Below are 16069 nucleotides of genomic sequence, written 5' to 3'. Positions count from 1 at the left end.
TTAGTCCTTAACCTGATGATGAATGCTGGTGAGAACCGTTTAGTAAAGCTTAAGAAGCTACCACCTGACTATCTGGTTCCACCCCCACTCCCTGTGAGCCTAGGGCCTCTCACACAGGGTAGGCAAGGGGTGCTTTGCTAAGCCCCACCTCCAGACCGGGCTATTTAAAGGAAACACTCAGTCCTGGCACCTGGAAAACATAATATACATTTCCACAATAGGAAGAACCATCTATAGAATCCAAATTTCCCACACTGAGTGTTTCCACATATATGTCTAAGTGTGGAGAGTCAGGCTCTGTATGTAGAAGCTATGTGGTAAGCGCCTGTTGATGAGGATTTTTTTTTAGTCCTCATCAGCAAAAATATATCTGTTGTCAGACTTAACTAAAGGATGTTATGCCTTATTAAATGCAGTGATACAACCTTTTCCAAGGCTCAGAGTCTTCAAAGATTCAAAAAAATTTTTTTTTCATTTGAAGTCAAGTAATCAGGCTAATTCACTCCCTCACGCCATTGTAGCTTAGGAAATTATATTAATGCTATGACATTTCTAGGAAATAATGCTCATTTATTTAAAAACTGCAAATATAGCACCTTATAATAAGAAATCGGCTCATGACTTTGTGACATCATTTTTGCTCACATCTTATTTCTCGTGGCTATTGTACACGGTACCCAATTCATTAAAATAATTTTCTCCTCATTTCCGTGCGCCTCACACAGATCCTTTGTAGAGCATCTCCCCGGCGCTCCTCTCGGAGATGCTCCACTTTCTCATTGTTCCTTTCCCTTGGCCTGCTGGGGAACACTCTCATTTTGAAAGTACAGGGGAAATTATCTCATAAAAGAAATTTAATAACAACAGAACTTCTGAGATTTTGAAAATACAGAATCCTTAAGTTATTGAACTATGGGAAAAAAAGCTGTAATTTATAACCAGCAAGTTAGAGTGTTGTACACATCTGTGTACTGTTTCAGAAAATAAAGGTTGTTACCATAGCAACTGCCACATAATATGGAACATACGTTATTTGCGAGATGCCAGGCGTCGTGTTAAAAAAAAATCTCTCTTCTCGTGGCTGCTCCCCGATGCTTCAAGGGTTTCCACTTCCGCTTTACTATTATAGGGGTTCTCTCTGTTACCACTCCCACTTCCCCCCACTTCCCTTTTTAATACTTTGTTAGCTGCATTGATAATTTGCATAGCACAGCTGTGATCTGCCAAGACATTTTCTCTCTTCCATTTGGTTATTTTTTTAGGGAGTCCAGCTAATTTTTTAAGGCATAGGAACATATCTGTATTAAGAATATGTTTAACTACTGTGGCTATGACACACAAATGTACCTGCTGGCGCTTTGTTTATTTGGCCTTGTGAGTGTTTTACAATTTTGAATTACATGATTATGATGGTATTTTACCCCTTTAAAAAGTACCACTTATGAGCATATATTTACTCTGCAAATATAATTTTCCACTTAAAGATCTGTACGGCACGTGCAATCTCATTTGAAATCAATCATGATTAAAATAATTTTTGAATCGTTAATTTTTATTGTACACTTAAAAAAATCTGACTTTTAGGAATTTCATACATGAGTACTGTATCGACGTAATTTCCACCCTCCACCTCCTCCCTCTCGGGAGGTCCCCTCCAGTTCGTAATCTCTTGCTTAGCTGTCTTTGTCACACGCACATATATGTATGCACATATGTACATATAAACACAGCTGCTGAGTCTATTCAGTGATGTTCATATGTCTACGTCTTCAGGGCCCACCACAAAAGATTAGATAACCTGTTGGGAGATCTGAATATTTTATGATGACAAAATTTAGCTACTTAAAAACAGTCGAAGCTAGGTGTGAGAGCTGATGTCTGCTGCCCGAGCTTTGGGAAGCCGAGCAGAGAGAACCGTCCTATAGCTTCAAGACCACCTTGGGATATAGAGTCAGATCTTGTTTTTTTTTTTTTTTTTTTNCTCCTCCTCCTCCTCCTCCTCCTCCTCCTCCTCCTCCTCCTCCTCCTCCTCCTCCTCCTCCTCCTCCTCCTCCTCCTCCTCCTCCTCCTCTTCTTCAGTGATCATCTGTATTTATGCCTAGCCTAAGTTTGAGCTTTCAGCCCTGAGTATTTGAACTATGTTAGTTTTGTAGCCACATCAAAGGCTTTGGTTCATTTGCTAGCACTTCATTAGATTCTTCCAGGATCTTGTTAGACACTTTGCACCCTGTTTATTCCCTAGCTTCCCCATGTGCTCAGTTCCAGGACCTCTTTGGTCCTTGTACTTTCAGAAGTTGGAAGAACTCACCGTCACCGAGATACCTTGTTTTATTTAATGTTCCCAGGAAGGTTTCATGTGCAGTATGGAATTCCATTAATTTGAAACCCAGTGTCACTGCAGTTTAATGAGACCTGTCCCCAGGGTGGCCAGAGGGAGGTTCGGGAAGAACGGAATTAGGACGTTCAAACAGGGACAAAGAAGCAACACGCCAACGTTACCATTCAGGACAGTGAGCATGAGCTTGTAGAGAATTTGACATTCACACCCCTTTCATGTTTAAAAAAAAAAGCTTCCTGAATTTTGGGAAGAAATGTAGTTCCTGTAATCTTGGAGTCTACGCAGTCGCAGACACGACCGGATGAACAAGAGAACGAGGGATAGGCCTTTCCCGTGCATTGCGGTGTGAGACTCTTTCATCACAAGCGTCCCACGGACACGTGTGAAAATCAACAGACTCATTAGTAAAGACACCAGAACCACACAGCAAAACCCTGGTCATTGTTTTGATCTCAAAAGGACTTTTAATTGCGGTTACTCGGCAGTGGGGATCAGCAGTAACTGGATGCTCCTTTCCTCAAAGCATCCGTGTGTTTTCTCCCAATGCTCCTTTCTAATAAGCAAAAGGAAGCCAGCATGAACGGGACATTGCAGCCAACTATGTCTTTACAAGAATTTTAAGCCTTTCTGCTCACCTGCTTATCCTTCATCATCCTCCTGTCTGCGAATAACGTGGTATAATGCGTTGCGAAGAGATGATACTAGATGGAGTCACGTTGACTTCTCTCCTATAAATAAGTGGAGTTTTTAACAGGTGAGTCAAATCTGCGCGACTTACAATCAGGGAACATTGTTTTCCATGTCTTTCCCCATCCCCACTGGCCGGATTTTATGTGAGTAGTGGTGGATTCAGCAGTTCTGATCTTAAAAGGTGTCCGTAAGTGGGAGAATGGAAAGAAAGGGAGGCACATGAAGAAAGACCGATCTCCTGAAGCCTTTATTGTTTAATACGAGAAACAATGGATTCCCCTGGGGGCCAACTGAGATGTGATGGAATATTCCTAAAGGCTAGCGTATATCTCCTCTCAGGAAAGCCATGGAAGCAGACTCCTCAGCTGGCCTTTGCTTCCCACCTGGACTCACACAGCCTTGGATGTGGCAACCCACCCAGGCCTGATCAGCATCCTCTGGAAAGAGGTCACAGGTCACTGAAAACCCTCTGCTGACCCCCTCACCCTCTCGCCCTCACTCTGTAGACCAGGCAGGCCTTGAACTCACAGAGATCCACCTGTTTCTGCCTCCCAAGTGTTGGGATTACAGGCCACCAGTGACCAATTTGACTCTATTCCTTTAGGACAAGCGAAGATTTGCTTTTCTTTGTTTTAGGAACACAAACAGCTGTTGATTATCATAATGGGGAAAGATGATTATTAAGTTCACTTGTTTGAATTCTCACCTTTTGAAAATGATTTGTCAAAAAAAAAAAGAAAAAGAAAAAAGTAAGTGATTTGTCGTACACATTTGACTTCAAATATCAGTCCTACATTTCATAAATTTAAGCTTCCTGCACTTGGGACCATTATTTCCAGTGAGCACTGGGATATGTGTGAAAAGGTAAGTAGCAAATTATAGAGACTATCTTAGTAACTTTCTGGATTAAAAATGGATTGTCAAAAATCATCTCAAAAGTACAAATTAGCCGTAATTCCTTACTAAATGAATAGCTTTTACCTTTGATGATCATACTTCTACCTCAGATGAAACAATGCCTTAGATGACTGGTTCTCAACCTGCGGGTCACGACCCCCATGGGGGCGTTGAACGACCTTTTCACAGGGGTCACATATCAGATATTCTGCATATCAGATATTTACATTATGATTCATAATAATAGAGCATTATAATTATGAACTAGCAATGAAAATAATTTTGTGGTTGGGTCACCACTACACGAGGAATTGTATAAAGGGTTTCAGTGCTAGGGAGGTTGAGAACCACTGCCTTAGAATAATACTATATCCAGTTACAGCACAGGGCCACGCAATGGGGGCACCATGAGACCTCCATCAAAGCGGTGTTGACAACGAGGGGCTCAAACAGATGCTCAAGTGAAAAACCTTGAAAGACCTTGGCACATAGGCCATCCTAAGTCAGTATTTACTCTGATTAAGCTGAAGAAGCAGCTGAATGCTTCTAACAAGAAGGCTTTTGATGCTAGATCCGTGAAAAATTACAAAAGCTACTCACCTGTTGAGGCATCCACTCGCTGAGAACACTTGAGTTGCTTAGCCTCTGCTGCAAACTTCGGTGGGTGGACAAGTTAGTAGAGGGTGGGGTAATGTCACTCTGCAGAGGGTAGTGTGGTCAGGGCTTCTTTTCACACTCATAAAGAAGTATAGCATATACAACATGCAAAAGTAAGGGAAGCAGCCTCGAGCTAGTTTGTTTTGCCACCCCGTGGTTCCCACCTCACAGCTTGCAAGTGAATGGCCTTAATGATCTGTTAGGTCCCTCTCCTGCTGTGACATCTGAGGACAGTATTAATAATAAGTGTTACAAGGAACTGTCTGGAGGTCCGTGGAGGACACCCAAAGACATCTTTTGAGCAGCACTTTTTCAGAGTGTCCTTCTGCCTCTCAACCCCTCTTTGGTGTTTGCAGTGTCCAGCTCAGCCATGCCACAATCTATGTTGTCTCCTGAACCTGAAGCCTGGGAATTGTCCAAATCTCCTTGCTCATGCTCCACATCCAATATGTCACCAGTTTCTCTCAGCTCCAAATATCTGTTAAACTTACCAGTCTCACTTCCAATTGCAGAACTCAAACCCTTCTCTCATGACTTGGGGCAGTCCCAGCAAACTGTGGACTGTCGGTTCCTCCTACAGGTACCACTCCTCTGCACAGTGTCCCCCCCCCCCCGTTTCTAAGACAGTTCTCCTGCAGAACAGGGAATGCTCTCCAGCGACGGCCTCACCACCTTCCCGGCTTACCTCTATCTCATGCTCCGGAGTGATGAGGCTGGCCTCTGGTTCTTTGGCTGAGTGTCTTTCATCCTATGTGCGGGGAACCAGAAGCCTTTCAGATTCTGGAGTTTGTTTTTGGATTTTGGAATATTTATATAGACTTTACTAGTTAGGTATTACTAATCTGAAAAGCCTGAATCCAAAATGCTCTAAAATCAGGAGATTTGAGTCATCTTGGTTCTCAAAAGTGTTCAGATTTTAGAGCATATTGGACCTTTGAATTTTTATATTCAGGATGGTCAACCTGCATCATATAGTTTTAGATCCTTATTCCTTGGGGCATGGTGATTTTCTCCTCTAATTCTTTCTCTGCCTCACCCTCCAAAGTGCTGGGATTACAGGCATAAGCCTCCAGTTGTAGCTATAATTTATGTTTCTTTAATCTCTGTAGAAAGCCTATGGTGACCCTTGGCTAAGCTAAGGGCCCCACTTTGTTAGGATTTGTGCTACTACCATGTTAGTCAATGTGATCTGCACACAACCATCTCTTCTACTGCACTAGACTTCACTGAGAGAAGTCACACTTTCAATTAATTTTTTCCTCTCAAATTTATTTATTTTAATTGTCAGTTAAAATTGTATCATGTCCAGGATGGATGAGGTCTCAGGTGCAAGCAGGAGGTTATTGTGAAAGTACAATATTTAAAAAAAATTTAAGAGCCAATTCTTCGAATTAAATGTGTTTATTGTATTCTAGTATTAGCATAAAGTTACAGTAAGCTTTGGATGCACTATTGTCTTTTTTTAAAAATTTTATTTATTTATTTATTTGAGGATAGGGTTTCTCTGTATAGCCCTGACTTTCCTGGAACTAGCTCTTGTAGACCAGGCTGGCCTCGAACTCAAAGGGATCCTCCTGCCTCTGCCTTCCCAGCGCTGGGATTAAAGGCGTGCGCCACCACTGCCCGGCTGCACTATTGTCTTCTTAAAGTTCTGCCTCATTTAAGAAGAGAAAAGTAAAAGTATACAACTGAATGATTTTGGACATCCACTCAAGGAGGCCTCTGGTCTTTTGAGGTTGCTCGTTTTTCCTAACATGGGCCTTTGGGATGGTGAATGCTCCAATGTCCCCTGATGCTGGCATACTTGGGGATTCCTCCATAAAGCAGTTTTCCCCATGATGCTGTCCTCTCCTTATCTAGCAGCAAGACTACCTGTAACCTACATGGCAGCTTTTCAGGCGATCTTTTCCCAAGGGTACAGAGCCTTTTGTGCTAAGAAAAAGGTGACCTCAAAGAGAGCAGAGATGGATTTGTGTCCTTTGGCCATGCCCCTTTGTGGAGCACTTAACTCTGGGTGGGGCATACAAAGAACCCTCAATGTTTTCTCCAGCCAGTGGGTGACCTGAGACTGCTTACAGGGTGGGAGAAGGGACAGTCACCGCATCTCTGACAGACATTTGGGTTGTTCTGCTATGCCTTGCTCACTCTCCAGATGAGGCTGGACAGTGACACGCTGGTGCATCTTCTGAGCTCTGACCCAGAGAAATCCCTCCTTTGTCACTTTGTGTGACTTATTTTGCTAAGTGACAGAGTTGAATCTGTCACAGCACGAGCCAAACAAGACGGTGATTCTCCAGCCCACTGGCGTGGAGTCTCTTCTCGTCAACCACTCTGCGGGGACCATTATTAAAGAGCATTTATTTATTGGTCCTCATGCATGAAATGAACGAGACCTTAGCTCAATGTTTATTGTTCAGTATATGCATATTTTTTTCAGGACTTTAGCCCCTGACACCGGCTGAAATTACCGTTATGAAGCGCTGAATTTGTACAATGGGGCGGTGTTCTGGTCCCTGACCCCGTGGACTTCCATTCTCCTGACTAGATGGAGCCGCTCACAATTGCACAGGCTGAAGCAGCCACCAAGCTCCACCAGGGGCTGCTGTTGAACTTCTGAAAAATATCATCCCTCGGAGAAGAAGGTGGGTAGTGGTGAATGGGGAGGGAGGCAAGGGGCTGGTGGGGGAGTGGCGGGAAAAGAAATCTTGGATGCAAAGCTGACATTTCTGTCTGAGGTGAGGCATGCTTTGCTGATGCCACACATGGAATGTTTCGGAAGTGTCAGTAATAAATACTTCTATCAGGAATCTTCATATTCCACAGCTCTACTTATCATACCCCAAGGAGACTCATACAAAGACATAGCTGTCAGGGGCTAATTTGGGATCTGAAAACTATGGTGGTTGTCAGGCATCTTTCCCCATGTGTGATATTTATCTTCTCTCACAAACAAACGGAGTGCAGGGTTTTTAATTAATTTCCAAGTGTCTCCCATGGTAATTTTCTCTCTAATATATTAATACGATGATTTAAGCCTTCATTCAGGAGCAGGCTTTCGGTTGAAAATCACCAAAGGCTTAGATGGTCTTTAGTGTTATCGATAAGGTACACGTCTGTAGGTTTGCAGGGAATCAATAAAGTTGCCCTTTCCTCATTTTTATTTTTAGAAGCATCAATGGGTTTTTATCCCTTTTAAGTATATTAAGGAAATCACAGGCCCGTTGATTTTGTTTTTCTCCTTTTGATTGGAGGGAGCTGGCAGGCTGTTTGTCTCACTTATTGTTTGTGGAAGAGGTACATCAGGAAAAGCTCTTGATTTGAGGACGAACAAGTGAATTTTTAAAAAAGTATTCCCCTCCAGAAAAACTTGATTTTTTTTTCTTCCTCTTTTTTTTTTTCTTGAAAAAAAAAAAAAAAAAAGGTCCTAGAAAAATACCACAGAAAGGGTCACACCTCAGAAGCAGGTAAGCCAGTTAGTTGAAGAGCGAGGGAAATTATCCTTTCCTCTGCTCCATATCTCTTTCAGTACAAAGCATGAAATAAAAAGAACAAATTGGAGCATGCTGTTTGTACAAAGCATGAAGTAGAAATAGTAACAAAGTGAAGGTTTACTTGTTATTTGTTCTCAAAAAACCAAACTAGCTCCTGCTAATTGTCCAGATTTAACATTCCACACTGTATGGGTGAATCTACATCCTCCAAAATACGTTGTGGATGATACGATTCTTATCTACCAATGGAAATAAATACATTTGAGAGAAAAAAATAAAATAAAAGTGACATCTTTTATGGACGCTATATTTAGGTTTTTATTTATTATTTTTGGTAATACTTGCGTCCTTATTTAATATTATTATACACTTGGCTCAAAGGTTGCCTCAAATTTCAACAAGATTTCCCTTCCTCAATTCACCTTTAACATATTTGATTACAGGGGCAATAGGGCAGCCTTTGAAGAAATATTTATCTTTCTCTGAAAGCGACATTTAAAAATTGGAAAAAATTGTAGCAATAAAAGGAAATCCCCAGAATTTATACGAGACTTTTAATTACCTGCAATTAAAGTTTAAATCCTTAGACATTCAGGAAACTCACTCTTATAGGTCTGGAGATTAAATGTGTCATTTTTTTTTCCCTGTGTGAGAATTTCATCCTTTCTCTTTCCAATCTGCCACACGAACACTTCCCCCAGATCCATTAGGCAAATTTAATAACCAAGTATCTCTCTAGTGAGAAACGAATTTTTAAAGTTCAGCTGCCCCATGCATAATTGGTGCCCCCCACCCCCCCATCCCCGGCCTGCGTGGTCGTATGTAAGTGCCACAGAAAATCAACCTTGTAAGCACAGATCGATCCTGGCAGCTTTTATTTTATGTGATTTCCAAGGATCGGTCTAGAAACGCTTCTTAATTGAAATAGTTCTCCTCCTTTGGCTTTTATTTTATTGTCCTTCCCTTCTTGACATCTTGTACATCGCATCAGAAGCTATTTTAGACACACGAAATGACAGCTTCTTCAGAGCCGACTGCGGATCCTGATAGACCTGCACGTCTTCAAGCAGGCAAGTTGCTGGCGCCAGCTTCACAGAGGCGTCCCTTGCATGATGGGCGAGTCACCTAGAAACGCAACCTAAACGGCGGGTTAATCATCCAGCCCTGGCTGGTGTCAATTCTCCCCTGCCCTGCATCTTACCAAGGAGCAAGGAAGCCAAGAACTATTTTCTCCTTGCTATTTAATTTAACAGAATCTGGGCTCAACTTTAGTTGGGAATGATATTTCCTCTTGGCTGGGATGGAAAGGCTACTGCAATTTAGTAGTACATTGCAAAGAAAAACCAAAGCAACTACACAGCATCTTTCTCCTTTGCTGCATCTTCCCCTGGATGGGAGGACGCACAACGTGGCTGCCATGTGACTCAGTGCACTGGTAACTCCTGTGTTACAGAGTCTGAGGGGAAAGGCTAGGTGATATTTTGGACTTAGAAAAGGATTATTTGAGAAAACTGTATTTACATCAGTGAGTAGAAATAAAAAGAAAGAAAGAAAGGGAAGCAGGAATACAAAAATATTGTAGTGAGGAGCAAGTGGCGCAGCGATCAGACCCATCCTCAGAAGAGGTAGAGAGCAAACATCTCATCATGGGTTGGGTAACAAGATGAGCGTTCTACATTTGTTTTTCGGTTCTACCTAAGTCTTTGTAACTTTACAATGTAAGCTTCAGAAATTGGAGCCAATTACCATAATATGTGGTGGTTTGGTGGGAACATGTTCTACATCAGACAGTTAAAAGGGTTTATTGCTATTAGGAGCGTGTTAATGCCCTTGATAATGTCTCTACTTGCTTTGTAATGTCTCTTGCTGAAGTATAGAATTCTTTTATCTTCTTATTACATTATGCAAAAACTTGAATTGAAAAGATATTTGCAGGAACATTTAAAGTAGTGCATCAATCAGCTTCAAAGAAGAGAAAATGTTCTCGGAATAGCTTATAAAAGGATAACTGTCACTTTTATTTTGGGTGAACAAAGGCGACAAGGCAGAAAGCACTTTATTGTAAAAGCACATGGTGCGATTCAATAAATATGCTGTACAAATATAAAAGAGAAGAAAGTTCATAATTATCTTATGACTTAGGCGTAATTTAAGCAAATACTTTTAAAATGCTGCCGGCAATGAAGCCCTCTTGCTGCTGGGTCCTGAGTTCTAGCCTGCGAGTCCCCGTGAGGTGATAACTGTCTTTGATAACATAGGATTTGAATGGATTAGTCATGCTCTGTGTTTAATACTTCTCAGAATGACACGGAAAGGAGCGTGTGGGGAGAGCATTAGCAAAAATCTTAACAACCACTTAATGGCGTAAGCTTCTCAAAATGGGTTTCCTCATGTGCGTGCTATTCAATTGTGGCTCTTCTCGTGGCTGCTGCTAAGACAGCTTTGCATTTGGGTTTAACTGTGTTGTGACTTGGGTTACTTAGCATTTCCAGATGTTCCCTATACATTAAAGAGAAATCTTTAATGCAGCATATTTCTGAACCTTTAGGATCAGGGCTGCTTTGCCGCTGTTCATTAAGGATATTTACACCTTCCTTAAAATGAGAAATTTCTGCTTAGCTTGTAAGCATGCTTTGGAAACCATAAAGGCTAACTATACAACCTTATTTTTCAAGTGCGTCTCCCAGGCTTTAGTCCTTAACCTGATGATGAATGCTGGTGAGAACCGTTTAGTAAAGCTTAAGAAGCTACCACCTGACTATCTGGTTCCACCCCCACTCCCTGTGAGCCTAGGGCCTCTCACACAGGGTAGGCAAGGGGTGCTTTGCTAAGCCCCACCTCCAGACCGGGCTATTTAAAGGAAACACTCAGTCCTGGCACCTGGAAAACATAATATACATTTCCACAATAGGAAGAACCATCTATAGAATCCAAATTTCCCACACTGAGTGTTTCCACATATATGTCTAAGTGTGGAGAGTCAGGCTCTGTATGTAGAAGCTATGTGGTAAGCGCCTGTTGATGAGGATTTTTTTTTAGTCCTCATCAGCAAAAATATATCTGTTGTCAGACTTAACTAAAGGATGTTATGCCTTATTAAATGCAGTGATACAACCTTTTCCAAGGCTCAGAGTCTTCAAAGATTCAAAAAAATTTTTTTTTCATTTGAAGTCAAGTAATCAGGCTAATTCACTCCCTCACGCCATTGTAGCTTAGGAAATTATATTAATGCTATGACATTTCTAGGAAATAATGCTCATTTATTTAAAAACTGCAAATATAGCACCTTATAATAAGAAATCGGCTCATGACTTTGTGACATCATTTTTGCTCACATCTTATTTCTCGTGGCTATTGTACACGGTACCCAATTCATTAAAATAATTTTCTCCTCATTTCCGTGCGCCTCACACAGATCCTTTGTAGAGCATCTCCCCGGCGCTCCTCTCGGAGATGCTCCACTTTCTCATTGTTCCTTTCCCTTGGCCTGCTGGGGAACACTCTCATTTTGAAAGTACAGGGGAAATTATCTCATAAAAGAAATTTAATAACAACAGATTTCTAGTCTTTCTTGGAGAATAATACTAATTACTTTTCTTATGACTGTGACGAAACACCCGAGAGGAGCTGCTGGGGAGAGAAAGTTTAATTTTATTTATTTTTCCCTCTTCGTTTTCAGGGAATAAGTCCTACCACGATGGTGAAGGCATGGCGGCTGGGGTGTTCTGGTCTGGGGTGGTCTGTACTTCAGATCTTGTCAGACCAGGAAGCTGGGAAAACTAGGATTGGAACTAGAAGAGGAAACCAGCTTCCAAGCTTGTCCCTAGGAGCCTACTTCAGGTAAGAAGAACACATTTCTTGAAGGAATTCACAGCCCCTAAAGCATGACCACCAGCTGGGGACCAAGTGTTTAGGCCTGTGAGAGGATGCTACCACGATTACCAGAAGTGCCGAAAAAATTGACAGGCAGTTCTGAAATCTTTTTATTTTATTTTATTGAGCTCTACATTTTTCTCTGCTCCCCTTCCTGCCTTTCCCCTCCCCTCTTTGATCTTTTCCCAAGGTCTCCATGCTCCCAATTTACTCAGGAGATCTTGTCTTTTTCTACTTCCCATGTAGATTAGATCTATGTATGTATGCCTCTCTTAGTTCTGAAATCTTGATTGGAATTTTTTTGATTATTTTCTATTCGAGACAGGATTTCAAGTAGGCTAGGCTGATCTTGAAACTCATTATGTAGCCAAAGATACCCTTAAATACCTGACCCCTGGGTCTTGCCCCACAAAGGCTAGGGGATAGGATAGGTGTGCTCTATCGTGCCTGCCTTGCATTCTCCACTTTAATTTCAATTCAAACCCTATTTGCTTTATAGCTAGAATAATGAATCAATAAACAGACAGAGGTTAACAATGGATGTAGAGAATCATTCAGTAGGGCTGGATATGGGATCAGAATGTCCACCTGGTTTGAAATGGAAGCCTGAAAACAGCTCAGCGATAGAAAGATGGGGCTTGATGTTTGTTGAGGCTACAGTGTAGTGGTGCTCTTTGAAGGGAAGACATATTTGGCTTTCTCATGCATCGTAACTTTGCAGTTCAGAGTCAAGATGTCATTGCCATTGGGGGGATGCAACAGGGATAAGAGGTGTGGGGGGACCAGGAGGTGAATAGAACTGGGGTACATGATGTAAAAACCCCAAAGGTCAATAAGGAAGTTATATAAAAAGAAGAACAAAAAGGTATCATTGCCACCACTGACATATTTTATGAGGTGGATGTTTTCTGGAGAGTGTTTCCAGCTACATTTTCTTTTCTATAGAGAAGATACTAGGTCCTGGCTTTCTTTAAAACAGCTGCCTCTGAATCTTCACAACAGCTCTGTGTCATCAAACTGTGTTTCATCTATCACGAAAACAAATACGTCTGGTGAAAAAAATGGCAGAATGAATTATACTCCTCTTTTCTTTAAAAAAAAACTTAATAGTTTAATCAATAAACATTTATTAAACATCTACCAGGTGCCAGGCGCAGTTCTTGGGATATAAAGATGGATAAGCGAGTGTCCCTGCCTCCAGAGACTTGGCACACCTACCTGGAGTAAAACCACAGTGAGTCATATGCTGGGTGGGACCTGGTTTTCTCAGGCCCCAGCGGTCCAACTACACAGTAAAAGCAGCCAAGACCCTCATCCATGGAACGCAGACCCTTCAGCTGTGCTTTGTAATGTACCTCACACAATGGTACCACATGGTTTTCCTGGCAAGGAACTGAGGCTGAGAGAGTTTGGAAAAGTTGCTTAAGATCACAAGATTTCCCAACCTGCTCGACATACGGAATGCAAGAGTGCCTACTGTCTCCCACCCATCCTTGGCACCTTTACCTCTCGCCGGGCTCCATGACAACTGCCTGACTGGCTCCCCAGTGGCCTCTTTGCTCCTATCACTTCCAAGTACCCAGAGTACCCTCAAAGAACACATATCAGACCATATGTCTCTGCTTCTTTGAACCTTCTAGTAGGTTCCCATTCACCTTGGAGTATAATCTATGAATCTGAGCTCTTTTCCTTGGCTCACAAAGCCCTGCAGAGTTTGACCCCCTCTTTTCCCTTAAGCATTAGTGCCATTTCTGTCATCCATACTTCTCCCTCTGTGCCTTAGATGAGAGGTCAGTACACTTTTTCTAACAAAGGTCAGATAGGAAATTACTCTTGGCTTTGTAGTCAGACAGTTATTAGTGTATGTGTGTGTGTGTGTGCATGTGAAAATCAGAGAACAACTTTAGGTGTTGCTCAGGTGCTGTCCCTTCTCCCTCCCTCTCCAGAGAGCTCTCATTTGACTTGGAACTCACCAAGTAAGTCAGGCTGTCTGACCAGCAGGCCCTGGGGACTCGGCCTATCTTCGCCTTCCCTGGGATTGCAAACATATCTGGCTGTTTTTATGTGGGTTCTGGGATTGAACTCAGGTCTCGATGCTTGCACAGCAAGCACTCTGCGGGCTGAGCCATGTCTCTGTCTCCAGCACAAGCTACTCAACTCTGCTAGCAAAGCACAGAAGTAGCAATGGATATTAAATAAGCAAATGGATAAAATGGGCGAGGGCGGACTCCAACAGAACCTCGTTTACAAAGGTAGCAGGCTGGTTTGGCATACAGACCGCGGTTTGCTGGCCTCCGTTTCAGATTTTCTAGCCTCCCTTTGGTTGCTCCCATCTGCCGTGCCTGAGTCCCGTGCTTTCTCCCCTTCATCCCAGCTTTGTTCTGATGTTGAGCGCCCACTTTGGATGATTTTGGCTGTCATGTCTAAGCTGTTCCACTTTTTCCATTGCTGGTCATCAGTGACCGGGTGTCTTCTCAACTCCCTGACACTGACAAGCTCAAGAACCCAGATACTTGCTTGTTCCTGGTCTGTGAACCACCCAGCTGATGCAGTACCTACTGTGTGGGGAAGTACCTGGTTGGGGCTGCTCTTTCAGGTGTTTCTACTTGGCACAGCGGAATCAGTAGCGTGGGTATGCAGCACAGGCTGACGTGAGTATACTATACTACACAGTCCTGAATCCAAACTGTCTTCCTTCCTTCCTTCCTTCCTTCCTTCCTTCCTTCCTTCCTTCCTTCCTTCCTTCCTTCCTTCCTTCCTTCCTTCCCTTCTCTCTTTCTTTTTTCATATAGTCCCTCTCCCCTCTCTTCAATTGGGTTCCCAGAGCTCGGCCTGGTGCATCTGGTTCCATCAATTACTGGATGAAGACTCTATGGTGCTAGTTGGGGTATTCACCAAGTTGATTATAGGAGAAGGCTAGTTCGGGTACCCTCTCCACTATTGCTAGGATTTTTAGCTGAGGTCATCCTTGTGGATTCCTGGGAATTTCTTAGCATCAGTTTCTTCCTAACCCCATAGTGGCTCTCTCTATCAAGATCTCTCTTTCATTGCTCTCCTGCCCTGTCCTTCTCCCCTCTTGACCATCCCGTTCCCTCATGTCCTCGACCCCCATTCCCTACCCTTCATTGCCCCCTGCCCCCAGTTTACCCAGGAGATCTCATCTAATTCCCTTACCCTGGGTGATCCCATGTGTCTGTCTTAGGGTCCTCCTTGTTAACTTGCTTCTCTGGAGCTACGGATTGTAGTCTGGTTATCCTTTGCTTTACATCTAATATCTATTTATATGTGAGTGCATACCATGTTTGTCTTTCTCATTCTAGGTTACCTCACTCAGGATGGGTTTTTTCTAGCTCCATCCATTTGCCTGCAAATTTCATGATTTTTTTTTCCAGCTGAGTAATACTCTATTGTGGAAATGTACCACATATTCTTTATCCTTTCTTCAGTTGAGGGGCATCTAGGTTGTTTACAGGGTCTGGCTATTATGAATAATGCTGCTGTGAACACTGTTGAGCAAATGTCCTTGTGATATGATTATCCTTTGGGAATATGCCCAAGAGTATTATCACTGGATCCTGAAGTAGATCGGTTCCCAATTTTCTGAGAAACCGCCGTACTGATTTCTAATGTGGCTACAAATCACACACTTTTAATGATTTCTCATCATTTCCTTCCCGTGACTCGTCAGTCCAGTGATACAGGTTGAGGGTTTTGTCATACTGACCTCGCAGAGGACCCCTGCCTGTTGGCAAAGTCCACCTTCCATGTATTGCTGAAGATCCAAGAAATTTCTCCCATGGGTCTGAGTGAGGGTGATGTTTTACCTATGCGGCCCACTGTGCACCGACCTCTGTCCTCTGTCACCGCCTTTACTGACACTGCTGGCAGGTCCATTGGGTGTCATCGTTTCCCTTAGACTCCTCTTCTGTGCCTTGTGTGTTTTATGGTACCACCTCTGGGGACCTCAGAGACCACCCTGTGATGACCATTGCACCTGGTGGGCACCACGACCTCTACCAAGCACCAAATCTTTTGCCATATCGGCTTCTTCTAGGTGCTACTGCTCCAAAGACACAACCCCACTTCAGGCAATAGGAGAGTGGGGGCTATCACTCCCGGTGCG

The sequence above is a fragment of the Alexandromys fortis genome, unplaced genomic scaffold (genome assembly GCF_014885135.2).
Source record: "Alexandromys fortis isolate MF-2015 unplaced genomic scaffold, M_Fortis_MF-2015_v1.1 scaffold_19, whole genome shotgun sequence".
Classification (NCBI taxonomy): domain Eukaryota; kingdom Metazoa; phylum Chordata; class Mammalia; order Rodentia; family Cricetidae; genus Alexandromys; species Alexandromys fortis.
This window is presented reverse-complemented; position numbering follows the sequence as displayed.